Here is a 10,003-nt window from a genome sequence, read left to right as displayed (position 1 = left end):
AACTTCCTTGATGCAGTTCCAGAGGAAGGGCTCCCTCTCCTAAGGGTTTTGGGTTTTACCTTTTTTTTTTTTTTTTTTTTTTTAAACTGCCAATCTCTGGTCTCACCTAAGCTTGCTCAGAGAGCTGAGTTCTATCATTCTGCATCTTCAAGAAAATCATCAGCAATGAAATTCCAGGCTCACAAATTGTACATTTTGCTATCCTTCAAATACTGAAGCAAAAAACTTCCCTACCTTCTCCAGAGGAAACATTTGATAGAGCTCTCAAATTTCTCCTTAATTATTTTCCTTAAATGCCAAAGAATTTCTCTGAGACAACTGGGTGGAAATATTGAAATCTTCCTTTACTAGGAAAGAAGTGCACCTAGAAAAGCAATGCATTTTCCAAATCTTTCCCTCAGGGGATGTGACTCTGGGAAAGAGAAGGAGAAAGTCCTAGCACTGGCTACACTTGATAACAGAAGAAATTTCTCTTGGTAGAATTTCCAAAGTGTAGAAACCTTGTGAAGGGGAGGTTTAGGGATTTGAGAAAATAGCTATCCCCTGGTTTCTCAAAACATAATTTCTAGTAAGACCTGCCCTACTCACCTATTGTTGGTGCATGCAGGGAACAGTAAATGAAGGATATATAACAAAAAAATCTGGGCACCCACTTAAAATTTATATTAATGTAAATATGAATCAATATGATTAATGATTCATATTTATTAATGATTAATGATGATTCGTATTTATTAAATATTAATGTAAATATGAAGTGTTTCCAAATTGTAGACTTTCTGATCTTTATTTAGAAAATAAAGCAGGGATTATTGATATCAATTTTGTCACCAGCATTTGTTCCAATTCCAGGCATTTTAACAAGTATACAATAAATGCTTCTTCGTTCAAAGCCAGGTAGGCAGTCAAATCCAGCCCTGGATTTAGAGTCAGGAAGGCAATTCCAGACTCTACTTTTGATACTTAGTAATTGTGTGACTGAGCAAATCCCTAAACCTATCAGCCTCTTGTTTCCTTGTCTTTAATTTGGAGGTAATTAGGTCACTCATTCACAAACTTTAAAGTGTCATTAAAATGCCAGGGATTAGCATTCATTTACCTTCAAAAGTAGAGATTAATCAAAATTAATTTAAATATCATTTTTCAGGTTTCTTCAATAAGTTTTTGGTTATTTCTACAATTTCTACAAGCTGACTTCTACAGCTAATACAACTAGATGGTGCTGCAGTGAAATTATTGTTTATTTTCTTTTGTGTAAAGCGTGGTTCTCAAACTTGTTTCTAGCTACTTCTGTGGGGCAAAAGAGTAAATCCAGTTGTGGGTTTTTTTTCCTCTTGGCACAAACTAAACAATAACTTATTGAAAAATTGGTTTTACTTCTGATGAAATACTGATATGACTCTTTATATGTATTTCTATAAATTATGAATTTATTCAAAAGGCTGAAATAAAAACATCACTATTCAATAAATTTAATACTGCAGGAGACCAGTTATGAAAATTTGAAAGTCCGGGAGCCAAACTTTGTGAATTTTTAGAGAATCTCTACTACCTGAATAAACTTAGCTCAGTGAGCTTTTCAACTGTAGATAATTTGCTCTTTACAGTATTTCAGATTATTTCAAAGACCATGACAGCTGGAAAATACATTACATATCATCAAGACATCTTATCCAACCCCATTTTTCAGATAAGAAAACTAATGCTCAAGAATAATTGATATGAGGTTGTAATGCTGGAGAAACTGAGGCAAGATAGAGATTACAGAGTATTTAATAACTTACTTAAAAGCGAGAGATTTACTGGGAGCAAATGGATCCATGGTTTGGTCCCAGGGCTGAATGAGACTATCATCTCCAAGAATCCAGCAAACAATGAGAGTTCTCAATAACCTATATACACATGGCTCAGATGCAGGGGGTAGACTGAGACTGAGACAGGAATGGAGTCAGGGTGCTGAGAGAGGAAGGGGACTCTGACAGGTTGGGGTGAGCCACCGGAGATGGGGGAAAGCATCTTGATAAGAAGGTATCTAACATTCTGATAGCTTGGGATGGGGAGAGGCATTCTGATATTCTAAAATATAAGATCTTTTATCCTTATCAAATATTCTAATAAAGAGGGAGGGGTGGTTTCCTAGAACTAAACAGAACAATTATAAACTAAGGCAGAACAATTAGGGGAACTGAGGCAGGATAATTAGGGAAACTGAGTCAGGACAATAAAAGAGAACTGTGGCAAACATTGTCCCAAAACTAATTACTGGCAGTACTAAAATGAAAACCCTATCTACTGAATTCCCTTCCTCTCTCCCTTTCTTCCTTCCTCCCTACTTCCCTCCCTTCCTTCCTTCCTCCCTCCTTTACTTGTTTCTCTCTTTCCTTTCTCCCTTCCTTCTTTTCTCCTTCCTTACCTTCCTTCCTTTCTTATTTTTCTTCCTTCCTTTCTTCTTTCCTTCCTTCCTCCCTCCTTTCCTTCCTTCCTTCTTTTCCTTCCTTTTTCTTTTCTTTCTTCTGTTTTTCTTTCTTTCTACTTTCCCCCCCTATTTAACCAACATATATTCATGAGAAACAACAGATAGGTTAAAAAAGAAGAAAAGAAGGTTGTAACCTAAGGTATTCAAATTAAAAAAAAAAGAAAAACAACTTCACTTAAATGAAAAGGTGAGGGTAAATTTAATCAAGGAACAAACTTCTTAGCTACCTCAGAAAGAAACAAGTCCATAGGATCTCTAACTTTGGGTTGGGCTGCATGAGTCATCTGTAAGAATACTGTTATCTTGGAATTAAACAACATATTCCTTCAAAGACTCTTGGAACACATTTACTTACACTCATTGATTACTGATTCTTAGTCATCCCTGTACATACATACCACACTCATGTACACTCAACCACCACTACTACTGCTAAGTGTGAAATAAGCATATTGCAAAAGATCACTTAATCCATAATTTTAGATAACCTACTTTTATAGATGGGGAAAATAAGTCCAACAGAGAATAAATAATTTGGCAAGGTTCAAACAAGTATGGCTATATTTAAACTCAGGTTTTATCATTCAAAATCCAACACTCATCACTGCAACATGCTCTTTCCCATATTTAAAAACATCTCAAATGGTAAATCTCAGTATGAACAATTTACATCCCTACACCTGCCAAGTCTATGAATCATCTATATTGATTTTCCACTGTCAGCAATTATGTGTATAACCCTTGAGCACATTTACTAGGCTTTCTGACTTTTGATCATTCTTTTGATTCCTTTTTTCTATCCAATAGAGGAAAAAACCGGAGGCAACTGTAACACATCCTAATGCCAGGATAGGTAATTAACATTGAATGTTGTGTTATTTAATTATATGAGAGCATATTGGGAAGATAAAATAATATTGATTAAAGAGTAAACCTTACCCATAAAAGTACTCAATATCAGATGCTTCATTTATGTAATTGCATCATCAGAACATTATTCTTTTCAGCTTGCCAATAAGGGAATTCAAAGCTATGTATAAAATCATTCCCAGACATGTTTGCATCACCTAACTAACCTCCAATCCAATCTTCTTTTCCCTTCACTTTTCTTAAGGGTAAGATGAAGGTGGAGGTTTGCACTTCAGATTAGTATAGGAAGACCTAAGAATAAACTCTCTCCAAAATACAAAACAGCAATACTTCTATAACTTACCTTTTAGAGAATTTCCTGGAACATTTAGAGGTTAAATAATTAGCCCTTGATCAATCAATCAATAAATATTCAATAACAATTATGTGTCAAACACTAAGCTACAATGCTGCCATCCCTGTGATAGTCTCTGATAAACTCTGCTAGAAGAGGAAAGTATAGGTAACACCAGTTGTGGTTTAAGGAAACGACATTTAGAAACTCAAAAATGCATAAAATGCATGTATAGTATGGCATATTATCAATCCAAATTTCGTAATAAGGTATTATAAAATATCTCATAAAAGAAAAAAAATTCAGACTTCTCTGGTATGAAGGAAGGACCAAAAAATTTAATATGGATTTTCCAGATCATGGGAGCACCACATCCCTAACCCCTTAAGATGTGAAAGGGAAAACTCTATAGTCAATCAGTCATCAATAAGATGCTGAATTGTATGATTAGAATAATGATTTGGCATTTTTTCCTTTCTCTCAAGGAACTTAAATTCTAATAGAGGGAAACAATATATTTAAAGGAGTGGTACTTAGAAAAAATAGTTTTTATCTGAAGTCACCCCAAATATAGGAATTAAAGATATAATCAGTTGTCACCTTTTCCAGAAGCAATGATAATATTGATTTGATTGCCCTTTATAGAATAAGAGGAAAAAAGCAGAACTGAAGTGGGCATAGAGATACCTGCCAAGATGTCCAGAATAGATGTCTAGATGGGATGTGAAGCAGGGTCTGGGTTTGACTGGATAGAGTATATAAAGTAAATTTCTACTCATATGCTCAGGATGGTTATCCAAGAATAGACAGGATTGACCTTTGAGTTTGGAAGACTGGGATCGAAATCTATGTCTGATTATCACACTGGACTACATTTAATGTATCACTGCTCTATCCCCCAATTCTCTAAGACTATATGTGCCAGAGTCACCAATATGTATTGGAGAAATCAGTTTCCAGACTACAATTCCACCTAAAATGAGGAAACCATACAGAGGGGAACGAGAGAGAGAGAATTCCACTGAGCTCTAAACCAATAACTGATTTTTATCCTTTTCTCACTGGAAATTCTTTTTTGCTATGTTATTATATTCTTTTCCAATCAAATTTTAAATAAAAATGCATATAAAAACCAAATTTTAAAATTAAGGAAGAAAACAGTAAATTTAGAAATCAGATAATTCTCTTATTATAAAAGGAAAAGGAATGTCAGTGGGTTTGCATAAATCCAACAAAATCTTGGAACTGGGAAATATCTAGTGCTTATAGCAGATAGATGAGTGATAATACCTGGATTCCTTTGTAGTAAAAGAATTATGTTGATAACATTCCAAGTTGTAATTCTGAATTCAATTATCTATAGAAACATTGTTTTGCCTGATATTGATATTGATACTACACTTCAAATTTTATGGATAAAATAGTTCTTATGAGCTGTTCTGAGACACAAATCATAGAGATCCAAATGAACAATTTTAAATCAAACTTTTACAATGCAATCTATAGGCAAATTATGATTTTTGTATCTATAAAACAGAAAAGTATAAGTGATGTAAATTGTAATTTGGAATGGAAAGCTTATGAGGGACAGATACAATATTTGGACACTTGAGGGTGCTGTGACATAGCACATAGTTTCACAGTGCCCCTATGAAGTCATATATACATACTTTATACGATAACCCTTAACTGTACGAATTTGTAACAGCTTTTAAAAATGGAGAGATTATGTAGAAAATTTCTTCCATGTACAAGTATAAGGGAAGGGTGAGTGGAGTTAGTGTCTTCACTGATCTTATCTCCAGTTTATGCCAGCTACATCTTCACTCACTGGATTCGCCCCTTGGAGCGTGTGATGTGAACCAGGGATCAAGCAGAGATCTAACTACATCAACACCTCAATTTTAGTTTCCATTCAGAGTTCCTGCTTGAGTGTCTCTTTAAGCCTAACCATCAATTCTAGTCTGATATAGCAATACTGCCATTTTTCTTCCTCTCCCTTTCAAATCTGCTGTCCTAAACTTCCTTTTCCCAAACTCTTGTGCCCAGTTCCCCAAATTCTCTTCTTAGTTGGGAAAGGGGGTAGGAACTCAAATTCTTCATTGGAATTATTTTCCCCAGAAGTCCATGCTAACATGGAATTCTCCCTTTCCCCAGGGAAATTCATATAAATTCCTCATTATATTCAGAACAGTGCCAGGTTTTAATGGGAGGAAGCATTTTTGAGAAGGGAGTACCTTTCCAGCTTTCTTCAAATCAAAGAGATAGGCAATTACCTATGAATAAAACTGGCAAAGATTGTTAAACTAAATTATGTTTTGGGATATCAGAATCTTGATTAAGGAAAGAGGGGTGTGTGTGTGTGTGTGTGTGTGTGTGTGTGTGTGTGTGTATGGATATAACCCAATCTGTTCCTATATAGTTGGGTGTTTCATAAATGGGGTCTCCCCTCATCACTATACCCAGAGTATTTCTTCCTTTCTTCCTCTTTTCCTTCTTTCTTTTCTCTCTCTCTCTCTCTCTCTCTCTCTCTCTCTCTCTCTCTCTCTCTCTCTCTCTCTCTCTTTCCTCAGGCAAACTGAAGTAACTTGCCTAGGGTCACACAGTCAGGAAGTGTTAAGTGACTGAGGCCACATTTGAACTCAGGTCCTCCTGATTTCAGGGTTGGTGCTCTATCTACTACAGCTGCTACCCCTTATAAGGGTATTTCTAAAGATTGAGGAGATCTCTATGAAAAGTTTTTTCATAGTACCAAAGGATACATGTAGAGCTAGAAAGGGACATTATCTAGTTGAATCTTCTTGTTTTGCAAATGAAGAAACTGAGATTCAGGCCAGGTCCCAAACAAAAATAAGTGGCAGAATCAGGATTCACATCTAGAGCTTCCGACTCCAGAGGCATTGAACTACCCCTGCCCTATTGCATTTCCCCCCCTACACCAGACTGCTTCTCTTTTGTCAGAATCAAATGAATGCTATTGCTTCAAATACCTATAAATCATAGTGAGAACTCAGCTTCCTGATAATATGGAAGACAGACAGGAACATGGTCAGGAAATCAACCAGAAGAGTTCCTAATGAGTAAGCCAGTTGCTTGAGTCATCTGATATTCCATAGTTTACTTTATGAATGAGGAAACACAACCATTGCCTCAAGGCCAGAGCTGTACTTGGGCTACATACATTATGAAGTGCCTTGGCAGAGAAATGGCACAGTCACAGAAAGAAAAGAAAACACAATAGGATCTGCTATTATCCAAGCAATCTTCAGCAATGAGTGCCATGATTCTTCTTGAGAGTGTCTTGGTTTTTGCCCTCTTTTAAAACCAGAACACATACTAAATTTTTAAAAAGACACTTTCGTTAACCAGATTAATAAAATAAATAGAAACCTCCACACTTCCCACTTCTGATACCCAATGTGTAATAAGGCACTCTCCCACAACTTCTCATGCTCCCAAAGGAAAAGAGAATATGATTAGCCTGAACTTTTCTTCTCATAACATAGAAGGAAGGAAAGTCAAAAGAAGGCTAAAAGACTGAGAAGATGGTTCTTGGCTAAACCACAAAACACTAAACTCTCTCATATTATTCTTCTTTTTAGATGAGAAAATGGATAGTTCAATGTGAATTGGGATATGTAGGTCTCACAGTGAACAGATGTTTCCTGTCTAAAGTTCAAGGTCATACACTAAAAGTTGTTAGCTTCCCTTTGGGTTATTTTTTTTTTCAAAAAATTTTTTAAACAATTAAGAAAAAAATCTGCTAGGATAAGCAGATGCAGCAAAATAGCAAGATTTTATTACATCTTTTAATTATTTAGTTTGCCCACCCTTCCCACAGGAATTAAGAGGATTATTTAAAATAAATAAGGCTATCTGTAACCTGAAGCTCTCCTCAAATGTGGGCTCTTATAAGTTACATGAAGAGTCAAGGCATAATTTAAGTCAGTACTGCTTCAAATCAGAACTCATAAGCCTTTATCTCATATGTCCTTTTTACCAGACCAAACCAGAGGACATTTTAATTCAAATCAAAGGCATTTAATAAAAACAAACAAATAAAAATCTAACAAAGTAAATAACTAGAAATATTACACCCTTCCTCACCTTTTCATACTCCTAGTGATAGAGGTAATGTATATAGCCTAGACAAATCCAAGGACAACATCCACTTTTTGACTCTACAGTACTCTGTAGCTTCCCTAAAAATCTGCCAATGTCATGCACTGGGCTACTCTCTCCACTGAGCTGCCATCTGTTTATCCCCTAATGGGGATAAACAAATAGTTACTGGTCGTCCACCAAATTATAATTACCACAAAATCTCTTTTTCTCCAGGGGGTGTTTCCAATCCGTCTTGTTTTAACCTATGAAAATGATTTTTCCTGAAACTCCAGTCTACCTCTGAAGAGTCCTTTTCGTGATTTTTTCCATCCCCCTTTGAGTCACCTCACTCTTACTAGTGGCTCCAAGAAGCTGTAATATGTGCAGTGGTCAAATTGGAGTAAATCTCAGCAAACAAACCAGTTTAGGTAACCAGCATTCTCAGATATATCAGTGAGTAAGCTAGGACAATGACTTCCCCAAACATATGAAGACTGTCCCCAGTGGAATGTGAGGATGAGAACAATGTATTCCAACATATCAGAAGGTAGCTAAAGAAAGCACTGAGTAGAACTTAGAGCTTGGTCAGACTCAAAGATGCCAAGGTCATCCACTCAATCTTGCTTCTGGATTTCAATGACTCAGGAAGAAAGGCTGATAACTCTGTGCCATTCTCTCTTGCTTAGATCTAACTCAGGAGCAAGTCAAAGTATCATCCTATGATGTCACTCTTCAAAACCTAAGGACTAACAACATATCCTGTATGTAACTTGTTTCCTCCATTCCACTGTGAATTTCTTGAGGTCAAAGACTGTCTTTTGCTTCCCTCCTTTTTTTTTTCCTCCTAAGTTTAGCACAATGCCTGGCACATTATAGACACTTAATGAAAGTTGATTGATTGATTGCTTTAAGTACTTTTGTGATCATAGCCCAAAGCCCATAGCCTCAAGGTTACTTCGAAATTTTGTGATTCAGACTCAAAGAGAATCCCTCAAGTAAAAAAATCTGCCTTTTTAATTATTTTATTTCTCTTTCAGTGATACTTGCTTCAGGCTTTCCTGATATTTGGAATAGAGTAAATAAATATCTTTCAGTTCTACCCCCTGGGATTTTATAGACTTTGCAGATTACATTAAAGCTCTCACTGAGTAAAGTGAAGTTAATAAAATCATCTAATTCAATCCCTTCGTTTTATAGATGAGGAAACTAACACCAGAAGAGGGAAAGTCATTTGCCCCAAATTATATAAATAATAAGTAACAAAACCAGGATTTGAACACATAGCTTCTTACTCCAAATCCAAGGCTTTGGGATCTATAATGATAAATCATCTAATTTTTCATTTTATAGATGAGGAAATTGAAGGGGGAAGAACGAGTAAATTGTCCAAAGTCATAAGGGCAGATGGGTGACTCAGTGGGTAGAGTGCTAGACATATAGTCAGGAAGACCTGAGTTCAAATCCAGCTTCAGAAACTTCACTAGTTTTGTGACCCTGGGCAAGTCATTTAGCCCTATTTGCCTCAGTTTCTTCATCTATAAAATGAGCTGGAGAAGAAAATGGCAAACCACTCCAGTATCTTTACCAAGAAAACCCCAAATGTGGTCATGAAGAGTTGGACACAACTGTAAAATGACTGAACAGCAACAATAAATATAAATATTAAAATAACAGTGCTATCAAAGCAGATCACTCAAAAACCCAGACTTTTTCCAATATAGTATACTATCTTATCTAACTAAAAGATCACACTATCATCTTTATTTGCTTACTTGAATTAGTGGGATAATGGTTTAATCAGTACCTATTTAGAATGTTGTTGTTTTAAGAGGTGAAGTCCCTATCAGATGGAACATTGCCTACTCAGAAGAACTATTTATGAATCATCCATCATTATTTTTTTTTAATCTGGTAAACATAGGTTAGTTGATAACAAGCTTATGGTTTGTTCAAGTGAAGCCAGGAATCTTCCCAGTCTTGTCTAGAGATTTCCATTTCATTCCCACTCTGAGTAGGTGAAAACTGGTCCAGAATGCCCAGCACACCTATTCTATTCTCCTTCATCCACTCACTTTTTTTTTTAATTGTATTCCTCCTCAGTTCAATTCCATTTAGTTCCTGGGAGGTGAGTCATCCTGAAAGTGTGGGGAGAGAGATGGTAAATTGGAATCAAGTGCCAGGGTGCTGGCAGTTCTTAAGACAGTCTTGTAGAGCTTGCA

Source organism: Sarcophilus harrisii, chromosome 5 (genome assembly GCF_902635505.1).
Source record: "Sarcophilus harrisii chromosome 5, mSarHar1.11, whole genome shotgun sequence".
Lineage (NCBI taxonomy): Eukaryota > Metazoa > Chordata > Mammalia > Dasyuromorphia > Dasyuridae > Sarcophilus > Sarcophilus harrisii.
This window is presented reverse-complemented; position numbering follows the sequence as displayed.